This window comes from Pelodiscus sinensis, chromosome 13 (assembly GCF_052426305.1).
Source record: "Pelodiscus sinensis isolate ZL-2025 chromosome 13, ASM5242630v1, whole genome shotgun sequence".
NCBI lineage: Eukaryota > Metazoa > Chordata > Testudines > Trionychidae > Pelodiscus > Pelodiscus sinensis.
Genome location: NC_143064.1, coordinates 7,906,121 through 7,929,142, shown reverse-complemented (window position 1 = coordinate 7,929,142; position 23,022 = coordinate 7,906,121). Strand labels below are relative to the sequence as shown.

Here is a 23,022-nt window from a genome sequence, read left to right as displayed (position 1 = left end):
TCAGCCTGCTCCTGCCCCCTCCCTCCCACCCAGTGCCCCCACCCTCAGCCTGCTCCTGCCCTCTCTCCCACCCAGTACCCCTACCCTCAGCCTGCTCCTGTCCCCTCCCTCCCACCCAGTGCCCCCACCCTCAGCCTGCTCCTGCCCTCTCTCCCACCTAGTACCCCTACCCTCAGCCTGCTCCTGCCCCCTCCCTTCCACCCAGTGCCCCCACCCTCAGCCCGCTCCTGCCCCCTCCCTCCCACCCAGTGCCCCCACCCTCAGCCCGCTCCTGCCCCCTCCCTCCCACCCACTGCCCCCACCCTCAACCCGCTCCTGCCCCCTCCCTCCCACCCACTGCCCCCACCCTCAGCCTGCTCCTGCCCCCTCCCTCCCACCCAGTGCCCCCCCCCCTTAGCCCGCTCCTGCACCCATCCTCCTGGTCAGTCCCTCTCCCCCAGCCCACTCCTGCATCTTTTTGTGATCGTGAGTGGTTGGCTGATGTTCCGTGGAGGAGTCTGCGTTGAGCTGGGTGGGCCATGGGCCAAGCAGTCTGAGAACCGCTGGGTTAGAGCGAGAGCTGCAGGAGGGCAGCGGGGTTAAGCCTGCTGCATATTAGTGTGGCTCTTCTCTGCTTTTACTTAATGGAACTTCTAATCATGTCAGATGGGGGAAGGGATGAAATGAGCCAAATGAAGATGTTGTAACAGGAATGGAAATGGCAAACTGTCTCTATCATCAGAGCAAACCCTTGTGTGGGGTTTTTTTTTTAATTTATGCTGCCTCTTTCTGTTCACAGTACATCCTAGGGAAACGGCCTCTTAAGTGGAAGATCTGTGAACAGAGGCGAAATTCCCTAAGTACTCAGCATTTCCTTACACGGCTGCAGGGTGTTTAAGTATTAATTGTGAAATCAGCAATTGGTTACACACCAATAATATTTTAACCAAATATCACTTACTGAATTAAATACATCATGAGATAGCCAAGAGGTAGAGCCAATACAATCCAGGACACATTGGCTGGGTCTAGACTGGCCAGTTTTTCCGGAAAATCAGCCGCTTTTCTGGAAAAACTTGCCAGCTGTCTACACTGGCTGCTTGAATTTCCGCAAAAGCACTGACTTTCTACTGTAAGAAATCAGTGCTTTCTGCGGAAATACTATGCTGCTCCCATTTGGGCAAAAGTCCCTTTTGTGCAAAACTTTTGCGCAAAAGGGCCAGTGTAGACAGCTGAGATTTGTCTTCTGCAAAAAAGCCCCAATCGCGAAAATGGCGATCGGGGCTTTTTTACGGAAAAGCGCGTCTAGATTGGCCACGGACGCTTCTCCGCAAAAAGTGCTTTTGTGGAAAAGCATCTGTGCCAATCTAGACGCTCTGTTCCGGAAATGCTTTTAACGGAAAACTTTTCCATTAAAAGCATTTCCGGAAAATCATGCCAGTCTAGACGTAGCCATTCAGATACGGTCACTCTAGTGGGATTCAGAGAACGCAGCTCTAACCTCTTACTGTACATGGAGATAAACTCAGCAAAGGAATTCTTTTCTGGCTAATCTTCATTCTCTGTCTTTTTCTGTAATAATCTGTTCCGTTCAGTGGCCAGCGCCTTGCACAGTGCTCACACAACTCCCCTAGGTTGGATCCCGTGAGGTACCAAGCACTCTCTGAAAGATGCTGAGCCGCATCAGTCCTCACTCAAGTCAACGGAGTGTTTGTGCTCAGTAGTTTAGAAGAAGCGAGGCAGAGCCTTGCAGGTTTGAACTGGGTGAGGAGATCAAAGGCACACACCCTCCACCCTTCTTCCAGAACATAGGTTTTACGGTCCAATAGATGTTGGCAAAAATAAACTGCGCCTTGGAGAGTTTATTGTATTGTTCAGTTTATTCATAATTTGTAACACCTTTTCACTATATGTGCTCCGTGGGAAAAGGAGGGATTCTTAAATCCTATCATAAATATAGTATAAATAAATAAAAACATTGCCTGGATTTTTATTTTTTAAACACCTTGCTTTGGAGCAGGGACTATCAATTCACTTGCAAGAGTGACTTTGCATCAAGAATGCACCTTTGGCCATCCCCAGGAAAAACCACCCAAATTAGCCCAAATTGTAAGTCAAATTGCTCAGTGGAGACGTGCTAGAGCTTAATTTCCCAAAGATTTGATAGACACTCTCCAACCGCGGGCTGAGTAAGCTGGACTTTTCTGCAGTTCCAGCTCTATGCTAGTACAAGTTGTGCCAGTTCCTGATCCAGGCATTGGAACGGAAAGCAGGCAGCCTGTCCCTCCTCTGTTCTCAACAACTCACCTGCCAGGCCCAGGGAACTGCTGGAGAAAAGCTGCCTGAACTGAATGCAGAGGGGAAAAGCGCCGGTGCTAGATGAGGGGGAGAAGAGTAGATTGGGACAAGGTACCTGGGTAGAAGGAAGAGGGAAACTGGGAGCCACTGGGGACAGGGAGCATGGGTGTAGGGCTGACTGAAGGGCAGCAGAGGCACAGAGCAGACAGAGAGACAGATCAGGCAAGGAGTCAGGAGGAGGGGAAGTAGGCTCAGCAGGGAAGAAGGGTGGGGACAAAGATATGGAGGGAGTGAGATGTGGTTTACAGACCACACACAAAGGGAGTGATGGAGCAGCATGGGTAGGACCTCCCTGGTCTGGCACCCGCAGGGCCTGAGTAGTTCTGAACCATGGAGTTTGCCTGACTAGGGAAGGTCAAGGCTCCCCACTTGGCTGTAGGCTCTGACCCCAGCTGGGGTTGTGCTCCCTGCCCCCCAGCCCCGCTGCCTCCAAGCCCCAACCATGCTAGATCCCACTGGGGCTGAGCCCCCACCCCGCAACCACACCAGCCCCATCTGGGAGCCAACCCGCAGCCTCCAGCCCCAAACAAGGCGGCACTTCTTGCCACCGTCCCCAAACGGGGCTCCACTCCTGGCCACCAGCCCCACTGCCTCCAGCTGCACTCCCCACCATGCTGCATCAGCCCCACTGGAGCTGTGCTTCTGAACCTATCCAGCTGGGGTTCTCTGGTCCTGCTGGACCATGGAAGTTGCCAGACCAGAGAGTCCTGAATTTTAGAGGTTCAACCTGTACTAGGCCAAGAGGACAAGCTCCAAATGGAGGACCTACTTAAAAGGGGACTGGCAGTCAAGCCAGAGGAAAATGTCCTCCACCAAAGAGCAGTGGGAGAAATGCCCATGCATTGAAGTATGAAACGAGTAGCTTTAACCTTTTCAGCTAAGATTGGCATCCCTAGCTCCACTATTTCCATTAAACAAATATGAAGACTGTTGGGAATTAAGTAGACAAGAATTTACTGGATGCTTCAAACTCCCCACAAGTTAATAAGGTCAAAAGGTGGGTAAAAGATTTGGGTGTAAAGGAAGAACCAGAAGAAATTTAGCCATGAGAAATCAAACTACACCACAACCATCTCTCCAGCCATGATCTGGAGTTGGATGACAAAATAAAGGCAAGAGCAAGGCCATCAAATATGACAACTAAAAATCACGAGTTCGTCCATGACAAATGAGGTCAATGTTGCCGAATCTATATGGACATCTCTAGAAATGGCAACACAAGCTGAGCAACAATGGCCTTTGGTATGCCTGAATTTTGAGTTAAGAGATCTATGAAACGATCCAGTTATGGGGTCATTAGATTACGAGAGTGGAATTGGGCAGGTATGCTCTTGAACGGACCGGGATAAGGGATGTGCACCAAACTATGTCCGCTGTCCTCTCTGACTCTTTATTGAGCACAGTGGGGATCAGAAAGGGAGCCTCTGAGAGCAGGAATTATTTCATTAATGGCATATTTTTCGTAACCCTGGAAATCACGCCTGCCACTGGGCTGGGGTAGAAGTAAAGAGGGCAACTGCTCCAGGACCTAGAGATTCAAAAGAGCTCAGGGTTCCCAGCTGCTGCTGCTACTATGGCAGAGGTGGTGGCCAGAGCCTTAATCTCTTTAAAATTGCCACTGAAGTCCCGTGTGGGACGCTCCAGGCAGTACTGAGAGCTGCCTGGGATACGCACAGCATGCTCCAGGCAGCATGGAGCTGCTTGGGGAGGCTACCCCTATCCCTGTCCCTTCCATCCAAGGCCCTGGAGACAGGCCCTTCCTTCCTGCCTTGTCCAGGGGCCCAGCAAGTTTGTCAGCCCCACTTCTGGAAATAGTACAGGTGGAACCTCTCTAGTCCAGCACTCTCTGGTCTGGCAACATCTGTGGTTTGGCATGATTTTAGTCAGCTGGATGTCCATTCATCATGGGTGCAGCCAGGTTTCCCGTGTTGCATGAAGCTTGTTCACAGCCACCAGTCCTGGCTCTGTGTTCTGGGCTGTTATTTAGTTCTCATTGACCCTTAAATGTCTTCTAAGAGCCCAGTCAGCAGTGGAAGTGTTGGCGATGCTGCGAGACACTATTGACCTCCTGTGGTTCAGCACATTCCCTGGTTCTGCCCCAGTCAGGTCCTGAGGGTGCTGGACTGAAGAGATTCAACATGTACAGTTAGGGGGCCCAGTAGTAATAGTATGGATGCCAGCACATGTTGCGATACCAGGAAATGAAATACCAGATAAAGCAGCAAAAAATGCCTTAAAAATGAGGAGATTGATAAAAAGATCCCTCTGAAGAAGGAGTGGCAAGAACCATGGACCAAAGAGGAGGGAAAAACAGACAAAGGTTCCAGGAAGCAAATGGTACATGATAGCTCCAAGAGACGCAGCGAAGTGACTATATTTAGATCCGAAAAGGTCACTGTGACCTGAAGGGTAATTTATATTTCTGACACATGTACAGAGACGGGTTGTGCAACACCAGCAACGCCCAAGAAAAAGCTGAGCGTCTGTAGCGGAGACCGAGAGATTCTTCACAAAGAACTGAGACGTCCCACGGAGCAAGCCTGGAGTTTGAACGGGCTGGTGAGAGTACCAGGGAAGTGGGGGAGCATGGAAAAGGCGTTGCTTCGCTGAGGCTGCTGCCCTTAGAAACCAAGGAAGAAAGCAAGCTGTGTCGGAAGGAAGCCAGGTCACAGCTTCAGAAAGAGAGAGAGCCGCAGAGTCTGGTCAGTGGGTTAGACCTGACAAGGAGTCTGCCTCTGCTCTCTGACAAGGGAGAATGACGGGATGCTGAGAAATGAGCTGGGACGTCCCCATTTGATTTAACTGTTGGGCCTGACTGGGCACTCTTCTGGATTTGGGGACAGAGAATGGGGAGTTTGGATGAGGCCGAGGCCAAGCTGGTCAGGTGTGTCACTAAATGAAGGCAGAGACATTCCTTGCCCCTTTACCTGGGGCTTGTGTAGAGGGAGAACCTGCACCCGCCTTTCCTTTCCCTGCCCCCTCTCCCGCCCGTCTGGCTGGGAGAGCTCCACTTGGTTTGCTGGCCCCCAAGTGAATCCCACTACAGGAAGAGCTGGGAATGGCTGGGGTAGGAAACTAGGAAGAGAAGCCTGCAAAAGGAGGAGCCAGGGGGAAAAAAGAGACAGGAACTCATTTTGCTCCAGTGTCTGAAATGAAACCCAAGGTTCCTGAAACTCACCCATCCTCTGCTGTGAGCAAATGTCTGGGAACCTCACGTGCACAATGTCTTACTCCCTGTTAAAGATAACAGCCTACCGCTGCAGCAAGTTAAGTGGTTAGCTCTGTGTGGTGGCTCTAGAGGTTCCAATCCCACTGGGATATTCAAGGGAGATAAGGACTCAGCTACCACAGGGTGCCCTGGCCGGACCGGTAGCTGTGGGGCCAATGGCAATGGAGTAGTCCCAATGCCAGGGAGCCCCAGCCAGGCCAGATGCAGCGGAGCCGGGGCCGGGGCTGGCTGGGGAGCTCCAGCCTCAGGGAGCCCCACCCCTGCCGGCGGCTGGGGGACTGGGGCTGGAGCCCGAGACTGGCAGCAGTGGACAGTCTGGCAGCAGTGGGGCTGGAGCCAAAAGCGGAATCATCAGCTGGGAGAGGCAGTGGACCGGGAGGCCGATGGCTGGGGACCTCTCTTGGTCTGGCAAATTCGCTCATTCAGGGCCAATCAGACCGTGAAGGTGCTGGACGAGGGAGGTCCAACCTGCAACAGTAATAAAATACATACAGACATAAAAATACCTAGTATATAATTAGGAAGTTGTTTTCAATCAAGGAAGAGGGCATACAATATGAAGTCTGATTTTACGAATCCCTTCATGTGATTTCAATGTAAATTTCGCAGTCTGCATTCTACACACAAAAGGTCTGCAAGATCAATCCATACTTCTAAGAGCTACTTCACTTCTCTCTTATGCCCTCCCCTCCTTACTTCTCACTGCTGTTTAAATTAAAGCAAGTCACTCAATACTCAAGGATGTCCCTACTTTCTCCCCATAATTCAAACTCTAGCCAGGCCTTCTCGCTTGATGGGTTGTGGGCGAGAGAAAGGAAGGTGTTTTCTTAACTCTGATTAGCTAGTGTGAGATAAAATTCTAGTAGGAACAAGGCTTTTGGTAGTTTTCACTGAAGTTAGCACCTCAGTCTTTAACTTGCCCTACTAATTACAGGCTGCCTGGTCTTTATTAGGATTTCATAGCTGCGAACTCAAGAAGAATACATATCCTCCTCCCCCCCCTCCCTGAGAGACAAGACATAAGTATTGTTTCAAGGAACAGGTTGTTAACTTTGCACTGGAAAGCAAATTATTTTAAAACCCCATGGTTGTATTTCAAAAATAAAGTTGTTGGTCTAAAGAAAGCAAAGGTTTGAAATACTTCCTGCCATTTTTGTGATGTCCAAAAGTTTTTGATGCATTACAGGCAGCCCCTGACTTGTGACACGATCGGTTCCTGGGGAAGCATCTTAAGTCGGGGGTGTCGTAACTCGAACCCACGTTTACAATAGGCGTTGTCGTAAATGTGGGCCGAGGACGTAAGTCGGGGTTTTTCAGCCCCTTCCGCACTTACAAAAATGGTCATAAGTGTAGGGGGTTGCAACTCGGGCCATCATAAGGTGGGGTTTCCTGTATTTAAACTTAGCAGCAATGACAATGTCATTTAAATGTCAGTAGAAATGTACAAGAGTCATATCAAATTCTGAACTAAAATACAAACATAACAGGTACTGTAATTGAACTGAGTGGTAAACTGACTAGATCAGGGGTGGGCAATAATTTTTGATGGGGGGCCACTCCAAGAATTTGGTAAGTGATCAAGGGCTGCATTCCTCTATGATATTAATGGAGCAGATGCAGAGTCTGGATGGAGGTTGCAGTGACGGATTGTGGCGTGGGGCGGGGGGGCAGATCTGCAACGGTGTTTGGATGAAGGAAGGAGTTGTGGGGTTTGGGTAGTGACCTGGGGCAAGGGATTGAGGTGCAGGGTCTGGGAGGGGATATGGGTGCAGTAATGGGGGTCCAGAGGGTTTGGGTTATGTGGGATGGGGGTGGGTTGTGACCTAGAGCAGGAGAGGGTTGTGAGCTGGGGCAAAGGATTGGGGTGCAGGGTCTGGGAGGGGCCATGTGTGCAGGAGCAGGAGTGCAAAGGATTGGAAGAGGGAAGGTCTGGGGTGTTAGAGGCAGACTCTGGCTGATAGGTGCTTACCTGGGCAACTCCCAGCCAGCAGCCCAGCAGGTTCCTCAGGCAGGCTCCTTGCCCTCTATGCCCCCACAAGCCACTCAGAGCAGCTGGCTGCAGGGGCCATGTGTGCTGCTCTGAACACTGTGAGCCAGGGTGGCGGGCGGGAGGAGAGGCAGGGAGCCTGTCTGAGGTGCCCGCTGGGCCATGGACCAGATCCGGCAGCTTGGTTGGCCAGTAGGCCGTATTTTGCCTGCCTCTGGACAAGAGATAGTTTAATACCAGTTTAATACCCCTACACAAATAAGTCACAGAAATAATGTTGGGTGAAGTGTTGTATGTGAATTGATCCCAAGATATGAAACAAGGTGGGTGAAGTAATACCTTTCATTGGACCAACCTCTCTTGGCAAAAGAGAGAACTTTCAAGTTTACACAGAGCTCTTCCTGAGCTCTAGAAGTTGGTCCAATAAAATATATTACCTCACCCACCTTGTCTCTAGCATAAATCACTTTGCAGTTGAGTTGAAGTGTTGTGGAGCATTAATAGACCACAGAGTGAATTTTGCCAGGAAAACATTTGAATATTCTACCTGGATATATCAGCACTCAGCAATAAAACAACGATAGATAGATAGATAGATAGATAGATAGATAGATAGATAGATAGATAGATAGATAGATAGATAGATAGATAGATAATCTGCTGTATTTTATTATAATATTCAATGTTATTTCTTTTGTTTATATTATGTTGCCACTAGCAAACTTTATATGGCCTGACATTAGAACAGGCTACAATTAAGACTTTTCATATTTAAAAATATGCTACTTTTGTTGCACAATAATGTCTCCTAAAGAGAAAAATCAATACTTTCATAAAATACCAAATAGCTTGTGGTGTTTTGACATTTTAAAAGCCACTTGTTTAACTCTATTTATTCAATAAACTAGGAAAGGGGGGAAATTTTGCCCTTTAACTAGTTGGTGTTTAGAATTCAGATGACTATTACTTTGGGCAATTAAACAAACAAGCACAAAGTGGGAACTGAAAATAAAATATGAAAATCAGCCCTGCAATATCTCTGGCATCCAGCATTCAACAGTGATTGAAAACAAAACTCTTCAAAAGATCCCCTGAGAATATATCAATGAACAAATTACATAGTGACAACATCAGAAGGTGCCATTAATGGGAGCTAGGTCAAATCTCATATTAGTTCAAGGATTTTTACAGCTTATTAAAAGAAAAGCTGTAATCATGCCACCTAAAATATTCATATTGAGGTTGTGACACAAATGGATGAAGTAATGAAATGTACAGTTAAGTACAGATAACCTCTGACAAGTACAGCATGGGCCCAGCCCTGCTCCCATGGAGATATTGGCATTGACTTTGGACAAACAGCACTGGTCCTCCTGCTTCCAAATGAACAATCCTTGCTCAACCCAATCAAGCAACGTCCCAAAGCTGCCTTCAAGTTAGCTAGATTAGCCAGGTGAGAATTCCTGCAGCATCGTGGAATCCCCAATCAAAACAGAAAGAATGTAGCCTCCAACACTGGGGTCATGAGTGTGTTATACTCCACCAATTCCCCAAATGTTACAACAATATCTCAAAGGCCATTACAAGCCTCCATATTTTAGAGCACCCATGAGGCTGCTCTATCTTATGCCAGTGGACTGACTAACCACTATCACTCAGCCATCTTTACCTCCCCACCTTAAGTCCTGCACCAGAATATGAGTGGTCACGAGGAACAAGGGCCTGGGAGATTTGCTACTGGCTTCAAAGGAGCAGGAACCGGCTATTTATTTAGGCACTCTATCAGTATCAAGTCCCTGCGTGCAAGGTATCAAAGAAATCAGCCAAATTCTGAGATTACTAAATCAGCCTGCAAATGCACTGTTTGGATCAATGTTATGTTAGATTCAGCCCTCTCTTCTACATACTACATCAGATATGCACCGCACTTTTCTGTTTTTGCAAAAGCAAGTCAGACAAGAGGAAATTAACACACATCCTGCCTCAACCACACCCTGGCTCTGGTTAAGGCTGAAATCTGCAAATTGTGAATAGAAGTTACTGCACTTGTATTAACTGAGTTTTGGTTTTGCTCAGCATCAAAGCAGGTAAAAGGATTTAACAATTCAAAGGGAAGGAAGAAGGAAAAAACACTATTAGCAAGGCTGCCGTTTACCTGTGAACTCCCAGGGGTATTGTTTACTTACAGCTTGTCAATTACAATACTTGTGTTTGGGGTGGGGGTCTGGCCAGTGATTCCTCCCAAATTGCAAAGGCTGCAATTGCCTATTATTCGCATATAGCGCCCCTTTCCCTGAGCCTGAGAAAGAGCAAGGGGCTGCCTATACCTCTGCACCTGTGTTACCTTGCACAACTTGGGGCCCAGCGCAGATCCGTCTCAATCTGTATTTAGGTGTAGTCGTTGTCTGCGTCTCTGCAAATGTATCAAAGAAACACACAAAATTAATAATGAGGCAAAAAGAAAGAGCACTAGAAAGACAGCCTTGGCCACGGGAGACACCAGGGCCTGCATCTCCCCAGGCGAGAGAGAAGAGAGGCAGCAATATGCCCTGAACATCACAGCTGGGGAAAGAATCAAACAGCTGGGGAAAGAAGGGACCCCAGAATCAAACTTACATAGCCCAGTGGGGGGCTTCCACCAGCGCATGCACAGCACCCACCTTCCAACTGTAGCGTATATCTACGCTGCATTCCTCTTTCAAACGAACTGCGGATTTGAATTTCCCGTGCTTCATTTGCATAATCGCATCCGGCCGCTTTTTTGAAATACCCTATTTCGAAAAAAGAAACGCTGTCTAGACGCAGTTATTTTGAAAGAAAACCCTTCTTTCGAAATTACCCTTAAACCTCATTTTATAAGGAGTAAGGGTAATTTCGAAAGAAGGGTTTTCTTTTGAAATAGCTGCGTCTAGACAGCGTTTCTTTTTTCGAAATAGGGTATTTCGAAAAAGCGGCCGGATGCGATTATGCAAATGAAGCACAGGAAATTCAAATCCGCACTTCATTTGAAATTTGCTCAGCTGAATTTGCATTCCTCTCTTGAAAGAGGAATGCGGTGTAGCCGTACCCTTAGTGACTGCCAGCCTGCAGCCTAGCAGGCGGGCAGGGATTGCGGGGAAGAGAGATCCTGTTAGCCTTGGGAATACCCAAGTTGCACGTGCCACTAGATGTGCACTACGCAGAGGAGAGGGCTGAATCTAGCCTAACATTGATCCAAACAGCCTACCTGCAGGCTAGTTTAGTAACCTCAAAATCTGGTGGATTTCTTTGATACCGTATCGTTGGCGTATTGTCTTTCAACACCCTCTCCAGGGGATCCAATGCCACGTAAAAATAATAATATAGAAATAATATAGGGATGATTACAGGGTTTGGAGTTATTTTGCTGCTCAATGCACTTCCTGGGAAAGGTAAAAATATAAAATAGTCATTTTCGTGATGAATGCAAAAACAGCCAGTCCCTTGTTTGATTCCATCCAGATTCCTTTGGAAGTTCCTGATCAGCTGAATAACATTTCCTGGGCAAGAGTGAGAGACAGTAGCCACTTTCAGGGACTGCCTCTAGACCCAGATGTCCCCATTGTCTGATGGTTTCTCCCCACTGGTCCCACTAACTTGTTTGGGTAAAGGTGATTTAAACAGAGGACACCTCTGCAAAACAACATCTCTGTACCCACTACTCAGGGGTTTCTAGCCTCACTTGAATGGAGCAGCACAAGGAAAATGAGGAAATACACTCATCCCCTTCCGGAATTCTATTTGCCTGGATGCCTTCTTTAGATCCTGCTGCTTTCTAGACAGGTTCTGTCTGTGCTCACCTCAGGCTTCAGTTTCCCTGCTGCAGATGAAACTCTCCCTCCTGCCCTGCAGTCTGACTTAGCGGACAATGCTAACCAAGAGACCAGCAGCATTTTACATGGGGGACTTCAACAAGTGGGAAGGGGGAAAAATCTGCTAATGAAACATTGGCTTCTAATTTATTGTTTATTTATTTTGGGAACATTTAGCTGATTGGTGGTGGTGGTGGGGGGGATTTTAAAGTCCAGTTTAGAATAATGTTGCTTGTGACCAGTTTCATTGCTATAAAGGTGAAGATCTTGCTTCAATGCTGACCCACTCTCCATTGTTTAGCTTTGTTCCTAGCATATTTTCCTGCATCTTGCAATTTCTTTTCTAGCTCAGTCCTTTGGGGGGACTATTTCACCGCCTGGGCAGTCAGCCAAACATCATGACTGTGGAAGAAGTATCTCCTTGATTTACTCTGTCAGGCTTTCATGAATATTCTTAAGCTCAGAACTGTTTTATTAGACTTGTAAATTATTCACGGTTTTTGAGTTAAGCTCATTTCTTGTTAATTTTATTTTGGTGCTATCTGTGGGCATGTCTATAATACATCCAAGAATCACATTAGTCCTTTTTGCCACAGCATTGCACTGAGAGTTCATGTTTAATTGTTGATCCCTGGATGCTTTTCAGAGTCATGGCTCTCTAGACTCCCTCCCCACATACAGGTGTACATTCCTTGTTCCCAGGGCCGGCCCAAGGCATTCTGGCATCCTGGGCACGGGTGTGCGGCACCGCCCCCAGGCGCACGGCACATGCGTGGGCCCGCCGGTGGGGAGCAGGCCCACCCCCCTAGGGTGCACAGGCCTGCCCCTGGGGCGCACGGCACAAGCATGGCCCAGTCCAACCCAGCTGTCGCTGCTGGCACACGCACCAGGCCATGTAGGTCCCCGCGGCCATGGAGGGAAGGGCGTTGCTGGCCGGCACCACGGGGATACAGGCGGGCTGGCACTGTGGGGGCCGGGCGCACGGCACCTGATGGCAGCTGTAAGGGATGCCATGCGCCCCTTACAGCTGCCATCAGGCGCCCCCCATTGGTTGGCACCCTGGGCAGCTGTTTGGCTTCCCCATGCCTCCGTCCAGCCCTGCTTGCTCCTATAGGTGTAAACTTTAATTTGGCTTAATTAAAACAGGTTTTGTTTTAATTGGCCCAACTTACCAGGGAAATGAAGTCACTCTCTCGCTGACTGTTCTATCCTCATTATTATTTAATATGGGCGAAGGAAGTGTATGAACAAATTAAATATTCCAGCATGGGGAAATGCAAAAGTTATAGTTTTCATAATGATCTTAGCCACATTTGACTTGCACATTCAAGCTAACTCTTTCTTGAAGTTATTAGTGAGTATCTCAGAGAATTTGAGCCTCTGTATATTAAGGGATACACTGAATCCAAAATAGTCTATGGGTTTGATCATGAATTTCTTAGGAAAGTGTGGATCCCATTGTCTCGACGAAATGAAGAGATGCCAGCCAATATGGCAAGTTACTGTGAGAATGTGGGATGAAATATGGTTTAAGTCAGTGGGAGATTCGCCAGATGTCAGTGGAACCATGACTCATCTTTGTATTTCCTGCCTTTGAATTGCTTAAATTGCAACATTAACATTACATTGATGTACAATTTTTTATTTAATTGTCCTGAGTTGAGTTCAATAGGACCTTACTAGGAGCTCAGTACTTTTGAAATTTAGGCTACTTATTTAGGTGTCCCAATAAAGACATAAGAGACAAGCTTTAGGCGTTCTGGTTTGAAGATTTTGGTCAGACTCTTGACTTATTGCATTGTGTATTTCCATTGTTTCTTAGCTGAAAAAAATCTGCAATTTTAGGACTGCACTGTGAAAAAGCAATATAAAACTACTCCCGTGTAATGAAGCTGCATTAGTATTAGGTATTTACATTAGATCATTGTTCCATAAATACAATGTAAATCTGGACTCAATAGACATTTCATATTGTATATATGTAAAAAAGGATTCTAATAATAAAAATGGTCATAAGGGGTCAGACCAATGATCCATCCAGCCCAATACCCTGTCTGCCCACAATGGCCAGTGCCAGGTGCTTCAGAGGGAATGAACAGAGCATGGAATCAACAAGTAAGCTACAGAAGAGGGGATGGATCATTCCCAGTTCCTGGCAAAATAACTGGGCTGGCAATTGCTTCTAAACTAAGGTCTAATCATCTGGGAAGCTTCTACTTTTAAAATGTTGTCATCCCTTCCTCTTCTTCTCCTCTCCCCCCCCCCCCCGCCAAAATACCAGCTTAATCTTTTTTACAGAAAAACACAAAGAAACATGTAATAACTATTTAACTATTCCACATCCTTCTTACTTTTCTTTTACATTCATTATCACTCTTTTCCAAAAATACTCATTATAATCGCATTTTTCTCCCAAACACCCATTTTTAAAGTAGTGTCAACCTGTCTTTCCGAAAAGGATTAGTTGCCTCTATTTATCATCCAGTTGCAGCTGTAACAATAGATCACACTTCCATAATTATTTAATAGATTGTTTGATCTAAATTTTATCTGGTAAAAAACATCAATCATATTAAGAAGTGACACTCAGCCAACTCAGCAAAAGAAGAAAAACTAAAAACTGGTTGTGTGTGTGTGTGTGTGCGCGCGCGCGCGCATGTGCGCACATGCCCAGGAGTTTTGGTAACTAATCTGTTTTGTAAATTGCTTTAATCACGACAATTTCTCACACAGCATATTATTTATTTCATAATTGTAACATAAGAATTAGACTAGAATTAATTCAGATATAAATTGATAAATTAGGTTGTTTCCTTGAAATGCAAGGATACATTTGCTAGTTTGCTACTATTATTTAATTGTAGTTTGCAAAAGTAATATTGTCCTCAGACTGCTCATTACGAAAACATGACACCATCTTGAAAAAAACCCCACAATGTAAAATCATAAATCACAATTATTTTGAGCCTCTGAAGATAACCTGAATTTTTGTCTGAAACATACAAGGCTTTGGTTATCAGTAATCTATCCATGATCCAAGCAAAACAAACAAATGGTTTATGGAGGTGGGAAACCAAGTCCCGTAAGTCACACTTGTCAAGGGTACAGAGTAGACACAGAATTCTCAATGATATCATATTTATCTGTTTTGTCCTTCACCTTGTAGAGCATATAAAAGGATAACGCTAGTTCAAGGTTCCACATAGCGTAGGCCAGGGGTGGGCAAAATACAGCCCACAGTCCAGATATGGCTCATGAAAGCCTCCACCAGGCTCCCTGCCTGCCTCGCCCCTGCCTGCTGCTCAGAGCAGCTCTCTGAACATTGCAGGATGGGTGGAGAAGCTTCGCACACTGTCCCAAGCCCTGAAAAATATTGCAGCTCCCATTGGCTGGTTTCTGGGCAATGGGAGCTGCCTGTATTGGCTCTAGTCTGCTCCCCTCACCCTCTGCACTGCTGCCTCTCTATCAGAGGCAGCAGTGCGGGGTGGGAGGGCAGGCATATCCAGTGCTCACAAGGAGCCTGCTTAAAACCAGCTCCCCACTGGCACCACCTCCCGCCTCTCCTCAAAAGAGAGAGTACATGCAGTTGATAAGATTAACCGATAAGCCAAGTCTTATCAGCTAATTGTGTAGCTGACTACACATTAACAAATCTAGACAGGACACGCGCATAAGACCCACCATCCCCAAGGAGAAGCACATGGCCATGGTTCTCTGAAAGCTCATCACACCAGACAGCTACCACTGGTCAGGAACCAGTTCAGCATGGGGAAATCCACAGTTGGGGCTGTGCTCCTGCCATCAACCAGGTCCTGTTATAGTGGGTCAGCAGTCTGGAGAATGTGGACAGCATCATTGATAGATTTGCCCCCATGGGCTTCCCCAGGTGTGGAGGAGGGGCATAGACGGCACACACATCCCCATCCTGGCCCTCATCCACTATGCCTCAGACTACATCAACAGGAAGGGGCACTTCTCCATGGTGCTGCAAGCCCTTTTGGATCACAAGGGATGCTTCACCGACACCATCAGGTGGTTGGGAAAAGTGCACAATTTCCACATCTTCCGGAACTCCTGCCTGTTCTGAAAGATGCACGCTGGCACTTTTTTCCCCACCCTCATCCTCAGAGTTGGGGAGGTGGACATACCCATCATAATCCTGGGTGACGCAGCCTATCCCTTGGCTCATGAAGCCCCACACGGGCAGCCTGGACCCTACCAAGGAGCGTGTCAACACCAGGCTGAGCAGGTGCTGCGTGGTGGTGGAAGGTGCATTTGACTGTTTAAAGGGGAGGTTCAGAAGTCTCCTTTCCCATCTGGACCTCAGCAAGTGCAACATCCCCTTTGTAGTGGTGGCCTGCTGTGTGCTCCATGACCTTTGTCAGAGCAAGGGGAAAACTTTTCTGCCAGGGTAGGGAGGCTGAGGCTGAACAGCTGGCCAAGGCGATTGAGTAGCCAGAGTCCAGCACCATCAGGAGAGCACATCAAGGGGCTGTGCCCATCAAGGAGGTCTTGAGGGAGATTTTTGTGCAAGGCCAGTTGTGAGACTCTATCCTGTGCCTCTCCACAAAGGCCCCCTGCATTCCGTCTATGTGCCTTTCATCACGCACCCTTGCCATCCCCTCTTCCCTGCAGCGCAAATAATAAAGCCATGTTTCTTCAAACAACAGGGCTATTTATTGGGGGGACATACAACTGGGGAGGGACTGGGGAAGAACCTAGAATGGAGGAGGGGGAAGAAGGTGAGGCTCGGGGCTCGGGACTTGGGGCTGGGGCTGGCGCCTGCCTCCAGCTGGTCGAGAGGGTTCAGCTGCCTGAGAGGTCCCACCACCCCATGTTCTGGGGACCCGGTAACCCTAGGGGGAAGGGTGGTGAGGATGCTGACCCACTCCATTCATGATGCCATGAACTCCATCACTGAGATGAGGGAGGAGCACATGGCATCATGCTGGCTCGCCAGCTCATCCCATGCAGCCTTCCACTGCTCCTGATCAGCCCGGTTCTCTTTCTGGTTGGTGGCCCACTCCTGGCACTTATCCTCAAGCCCCCAGACGAAGGACTGCAGATAGGCCATCTGTTCCTGCATCAGGTCCTTGTGGGTGCGTTTCCTCCTGCGGATCCCACAGAGTTGGGCAGATGTCATGGGAGGTGAGGGATGCACCAAGCTTGCGCTGGCCTAGCTGTGAAGAAAAGTTACAAGGGCAGTCATCCCAGGAGACACTGTGTATGAAGCTGAGCCCTAATCTCTGAGCCGACACCAAGGTCTCGGGTCAGATGATGGCGATATGCTTTGAGCAAGGTCTTATGTTACCTAGACAGTGGGCACTTTCCAGCAGGGGCACAGACATCTTAGGGGAGCATCGCAATACCCACGGCCCGGGGACAAGCAGGCATGGGAAGGTGTCAACCAGGCCAGGAGCCTGCAGGCATAAGCAGGGGAGGGGCAGGGCAGCTCAGCTTCCTTCTGTGTCCCACACACGCCAGGTCCGTCACTGGCGGTGTCCTGCAGAGAGAGAACTTCCATACCTGCCTGCTTGGGGAGAGTGGGAGTTGTTAGGGGAGGTGTGTGCGAGTGGTAGATGCCAATTGCTGGGGAGAGTGCTGCTGGGTTCCCCACCTCTTCCTCCCCCGAGCAGGTTCCCATGCAGGGGATCGGTCCCCTCTGTATCACCACGCTGGATCAGGAGCGAATGCTGCCTGAGTGCGGGCATGACCCTATGCCATGTGCGGCACTGCTGTGTGGTTTCATGACCCCAGCCTCCTTAGCGGTGCCCTGTCATGGGAAGGTGTCTCACCACGGAGGCTGGAGTAAGTCAGGCCTCTCCAGGAACCTTGTGAGAAGGATCAAGGGGTTACTGAGTGAGAGTGTCATGAGGCTGAGTGCTCTGGACTAGCGCTCCATGTGCCCCCATGTGCACAGGCTGTTGTGCAGCTCTGAGGCCGAGTAGGCTGAGAGGAGCGTGCAGCCTCTGTCTGCCCATCACCTGCCCCCACGTGTAGATTTGGAAAATTATAGAACTCACCTGAAGTGCCTTCCCCGGGTTCATCTGAAGCCTGGGAGACATCTGGGAGGGAGGAACTGGCTCCAGGGTCAGGCACAGGTCCTGGCTGGCAGGCATGGTCACCTGGATGGCCTCCTCCTCCTTATTCACCACCACTCTGCCCTCATGGAGGCTGACGCTAGGCATGTTCCGGCTGGACTCCATGATGACAGGGGGGAGGTGACCAGCTCCCCTTACGGGATGGCTGTTCGTAATAGTGGCAGCTCTGTGGTGCTGCCCTGGAGCATCCGCTCTGCTCTCTGGCCTTGCGGTTGATCTGCCAGAGTTCTTTGATTTTCATGCGGACTTGGTCCAGTGTCTGGGTTTGGCCTTTGTCGGCCAGGCTGGTGGCAATCCAGCCAGATCTCCACATTCCTCTTTCTGGTGTGGAGATCCTGGAGGTTGGTCTCCTCCCCCTGGACCTCAATGAGGTCCGAGATCTCTGCACCAGCCCAGGCTGGAGCTCTCCTGTGTCCCTGGCCAGTGGCAGCCGAGGGAGCAGGAGAAATGCTGGCAGCCGTGGGGGGTTCTGAGGGAGTGTTGGGGTCACTCATGGCTCTCTTGCTGGCTGCTGTCTTGCATGGAGCTTCCAAGGCTAGCCATGGGGGGAGGGATAGCTCAGTGGTTTGAACATTGGCCTGCTAAACCCAGGGTTGTGAATTCAATTCTTGCAGAAGCCATTTGGGGCAAAAATTTGTCAGGGATGGTACTTGGTCCTGCTGTGAAGGCAGGGGACTGGATTCAACTCAATGACCTTTCAAGGTTCCTTCCAGTTCTCGGAGACAGGCAATCTCCATTATTTTATCTATTTATATGCAAGAAGCCCTTCTCCTTCTGCTGGGAGTTTTAAGCTCTGCAAGAGAAGGGGAGTGGTGGAGATGGCAGGTGTGGCCAGAAGGGTCAGAGCTGCAGCTGTGAGAGGCCTCTGGAGGCCAATTATTTTGAACTGGCATCGCCAAAGAGTCCACACTAGCGCTATTTCGAAATTAGCGTTATTCCCCAAGGAAAGCAGGAGTACATATTTCAAAATAACCAGCCTGTTATTTTAAAATAACGGGCTTAGTAGTGTGGACACTCCACTTACAAATTTGAGTAGAGTATCGATCAGGGCTTAGATTCATCCATGTTAGATTGCTCACAATTATGAGTATTTGTCCTTTCATATATTACAAAACTAAACTTGTGAAAGTACCATGTTTATTTCTTCAAGACCAAAAAACACTAAACATAATTTACAGTAGCAGAAACTTTTGCTTGGAAAAGGAGCCTAACCTCCAAAGCAACGTCTCTTTTTCAGGAAAGAATTACCGTGAACGATCCTTTTAATTTTCTCAGCTTTCTCAATAAAAATGTTCTTCGCCATCTGAAGAGATACTATTATAAGAATAAATATGTACAAGAAAATAGGCGCTAAGATATATTCTGAGTAGAGAGAGAAACATTTTTTCAAAGGGGATCTATTTAAAGAAATATTAGGGTCCACTCTAGCCATTCAGCATTCAGGCACAAAATACAAGAGAGAGAAGAAAGTTCAGGAGTTAATTTTAAAGGGACAGCGTCAACCTTAAAAATCACATGCCAGAACTGCATCGATCACGAATCAGTGTAGCTCCACTGAAGCCCATAAAACTACACCGCTGTGCACCAAATCAGGATATGGCCACATGCTTTTTTCTGGAAATTTTTTACCTATTGTTGTTACAAGTAACACTTACACCCTAGTTCTGCAAAGACATACACACATGCTTAACTTTGAACATACACGTAGTCATATTGACTCTACTGAGGCTACTCACAGAAATTAACTTAAGCACATGCCCTGTTTGCAGGACTGGGGAGGTCACACTAGATCAGGGGTGGGCAATAATTTTTTTATGGGGGGGCGCTCCAAGATTTTGGAAAGTGGGCAAGGGTTGCATTTTTCTATGGAGGGGTTGTAGAGTCTGGGACGGAGGTTGGGTGACAGAGGGGGTTGTGATCTGGGGCAGAGGCAGGATCCAGGAGGGAGTGTGGGTGCAGAAGAGGATTCTGGCCTTGAGGAGGAGTGTAGCAGGGGGTGCAGGTTCTGAGAGGGAGTTGTGACTTAGATGAGGGGTGGAGGGAGGTTGCACAGGGTTTTGGTGATTACCTGGGGCAGCAGGGGGTTGTAACCTGAGGCTGGGAATTAGAGGGAGGGAGAGGAAGGCTGTGGCCAGGAAGTGCTTACCTAGGTGGCTCCCGGCCAGCAGCCCTGCAGGACCCTGAGACAGACTCCCAGCCTGCTGCAGCCTTAGGCTGCTCAAAATGTCTGGCAGCTCCCTCGGGCTCTCTGCTTGGGTACCAGAGGGAGGGGAAGGCTTTGCACACTGCTTCTGCTGCCTAGCAAAATCTCTCAGCCAGTGGGAGCTGAGAGAGTCTGCTGGGGAGCTGGGGCAGTGCTCAAAGATTCTCCCTCCCCCAGCTCCTGCAGCAGAGTCACAGAGGGCAGCCAGCCACTTAAAGCAGCATGGGTCCACTCTCACATGTCTGGATGCTCTCTGCTGGAGGGTCCCAACGGGGAGACCCATGTGCTGGATCAGACAGCCCATGGGTAAGATCAGGTGGCCCACAGACCGTATCTTGCCTGCTCCAGGACTAAATTATCACAATGGTCCCTTTCTGGCCTCAAAAGTCTATGGCTATGTCTACACTGCCTCCATTTTGTGCAAAAAATATGCAAATTAGGCAAAACGTGGAATATCATAATTGTGTAACTAATGAGACTCCGTTTTTGCACAAAAACCCCCTCTTGCACAAAAGCCATTCTTCCTGAAAAAAATACGGCAGGAAATTTACAGTTGGCTTTATAGTTTTCTGTCATCTGGGTGAGTAAACACTGGTTCTGCCCCATAATCCCCTAAAAGATAATCATAGAATACTAGGACTGGAAGGGACCTCGAGAGGTCATCCAGTCCAGTCCCCTGCCCTCATGGCAGGACCAAATACTGTCTAGACCATCCCTGATAGACATTTATCTAACCTACTCTTAAATATCTCCAGAGATGGGGATTCCACAACCTTCCTGGGCAATTTATTCCAGTGTTTGACTACTCTGGCAGTTAGGAACTTTTTCCTAATGTCCAACCTAAACCTCCCTTGCTGAGGTTTAAGCCCATTGCTTCTTGTTCTATCCCCACAGGCCAAGATGAACACGTTTTCTCCCTCCTCCTTATGACACCCTTTTAGATACTTGAAAACGGCTATCATGTCCCCCCTCAATCTTCTCTTTTCTAAACTAAACAAACCCAATTCTTTCAGGCTTCCTTCACAGGTCATGTTCTCTAGACCTTTAATCAATCTTGTTGCTCTTCTCTGGACCCTCTTCAATTTCTCCACATCTTTCTTGAAATGCGGTGCCCAGAACTGGACATAATACTCCAACTGAGGCCTAACCAGCAACACACCTGTTAATGCATCCCAGAATCATGTTTGCTTTTTTTGCAACAGCATCACACTGCTGACTCATATTCAGCTTGTGGTCCATTATAACCCCTAGATCCCTTTTTGCCGTACTCCTTCCTAGACAGTCGCTTCCCATTCTGTATATGTGAAACTGATTGTTCCTTCCTAATACCATGTAACAGCATGTTTGTTTGTTTGTTTAAGACTGTATAGCAATTCCTCAGCTGCCATAAATTGCTTCCTATTTCAACAGAGGCGCCCACTTGAAGGACTGGGACTTTAGGGGTCTTAGTTGGAAGCTGTTACTAAGTCCGTGTTATTTTACCTCACTAAGCTATGCATTCCTCCAAAAAAGTAGTATCAGTTGCTTATTTGATTTATAGTAAGAGTCTAAGCCTTTCCTACAAACTATGGTCTCAGTCCACAAACAGTTCATTGCAGGATTGGGGTATATGGCACTTTGGTCCTTACAACTGTGGGATTTAATGGGGTTTGATTTTTATTCCAGAAAGAATAAGTGATTAAATGTACTGAAAAGCTACAATTACTGTCTTGTAACACACTGCTTATTACCTTCAAATTGTCCCCTGAGCACTAGGTAATTGTATAAAAATTCATTTTACCCGATAGCTCCCACTCAATTTGAAGAAAATTCATATAACTACTTTCAGCACTGCATTATAGCCCACAGGGACTGAACACAACACGAGGAGACTGGAAAGACTTATTATGAGAAAAAAAAGGAAAATAAGGTAAGTGGCAAGTTGAAGAGGCCATGAGGGATTTAGAATTACTCGGAAAGTAAGACAGAAGTGAAATGTAATTCTCACTGAATCAGTACAATATGCAAGATGATCTGAGGATAGGTACTGAGGGCTCTTCAAATTAAATTTTAAAATCTTACCAGGCAGATAGTCAATTAGGTCTTGTCTATTAAAATGACCTCTGGTGTTTTTGCCGTATCTGATAAGAAGCATTATTCTGCAACACTGTTTCCTCCTATAATTCTGCAATTTTGTGTCCACTGCATTTTGCATAGCAAAAGTTTTCCCAATCCATCAAAGCGGCAAAGACCCTTAATTTTTAAGTAATACAACCAAGTTTTGGATTTTTAAAAATGTATGGTTTTGTTAGTGAAAGTCATTACTATAGATAAAAGCTGACTATACATCCCTTTTTAAAGCAGCATGCCCTCAATGCAATCTTTACAATGGCCTTAAAGCTCTTCACAACCAGAAAGTCAATAATATTTTTTAACTTGAAGCTCATATTCCCTTCCGATATTAAAAGGGGGAAAGGTGACACTACAAAATGACATGAAATTTCCAGTCATACAGTGCAGCTACATGCTTTCTTAAGAGAAACTGATCGGATGGCATTGGTGCAAGGGAATATGGGACATTTGAAGACCAAAGATGTGAGATCATAAAGGAGAAAGTATACGTTGAAAAATTCCTTTTATATACATGCTTCCCAGGCATGCCATCAAAGCTTCAGAGTTATCTGGGTTGTTGTACTATCATGCAGAGGTGTGGACTTTCTAATATGCTGGGAGTGGGGAGTAGGGCTGTATAGAGCAGCCATTCCCTTATGCCACTCCACACCAAACCCCTTACTCAGCTCAGATAGTCAGCAGGAGAAGGGCTACTGATGACTGCATAGTCTGGGAAGGGATACTGGTATTTCACAGCCTCTATTCTCCACACTGTCCTTCCACTCCATTGGGAGGCTTCATAATCCAGGGAAAACAGCACCAGATTGAGACCAGCATTCTGTTTTTGCTCTGCCAGTGGCTTACTAAAGCGACGAGGAGTCCTGTGGCACCTTATAGACTAACTGAAGTGTAGGAGCATAAGCTTTCGTGGGCAAAGACCCACTTCGTCAGATGCATGACGAAGTGGGTCTTTGCCCACGAAAGCTTATGCTCCTACACTTCAGTTAGTCTATAAGGTGCCACAGGACTCCTGGTCGCTTTTGCAGATTCAGACTAACACGGCTACCCCTCTGATCAGTGACTTACTGTGTGACAATCTAACTAGAATTGCTACAATGGTGCAGGTACACCACTCCTTGTGCAGACACTTTCTGCAGATGGGAGAGAACATAAGAAATTAACGTCTATGTGAGATGGTAGCTATGTTGATGAAAGAATGTCTCTTGCTGACGCAGTGCTGTCAC

General features: G+C 47.5%; 1 long non-coding RNA gene across 1 annotated transcript; it reads right to left on the bottom strand.

Moving 5' to 3' along the window:
* Positions 1-410: 410 nt before the first annotated feature.
* Positions 411-22,694, bottom strand: LOC149523634 (uncharacterized). Its single transcript, XR_016350611.1, has 3 exons — positions 17,407-22,694; positions 9,898-9,966; positions 411-6,034 (listed from the first exon to the last, which is right to left on the bottom strand). It is a non-coding gene; the product is annotated as an uncharacterized LOC149523634 (long non-coding RNA).
* Positions 22,695-23,022: the final 328 nt, after the last annotated feature.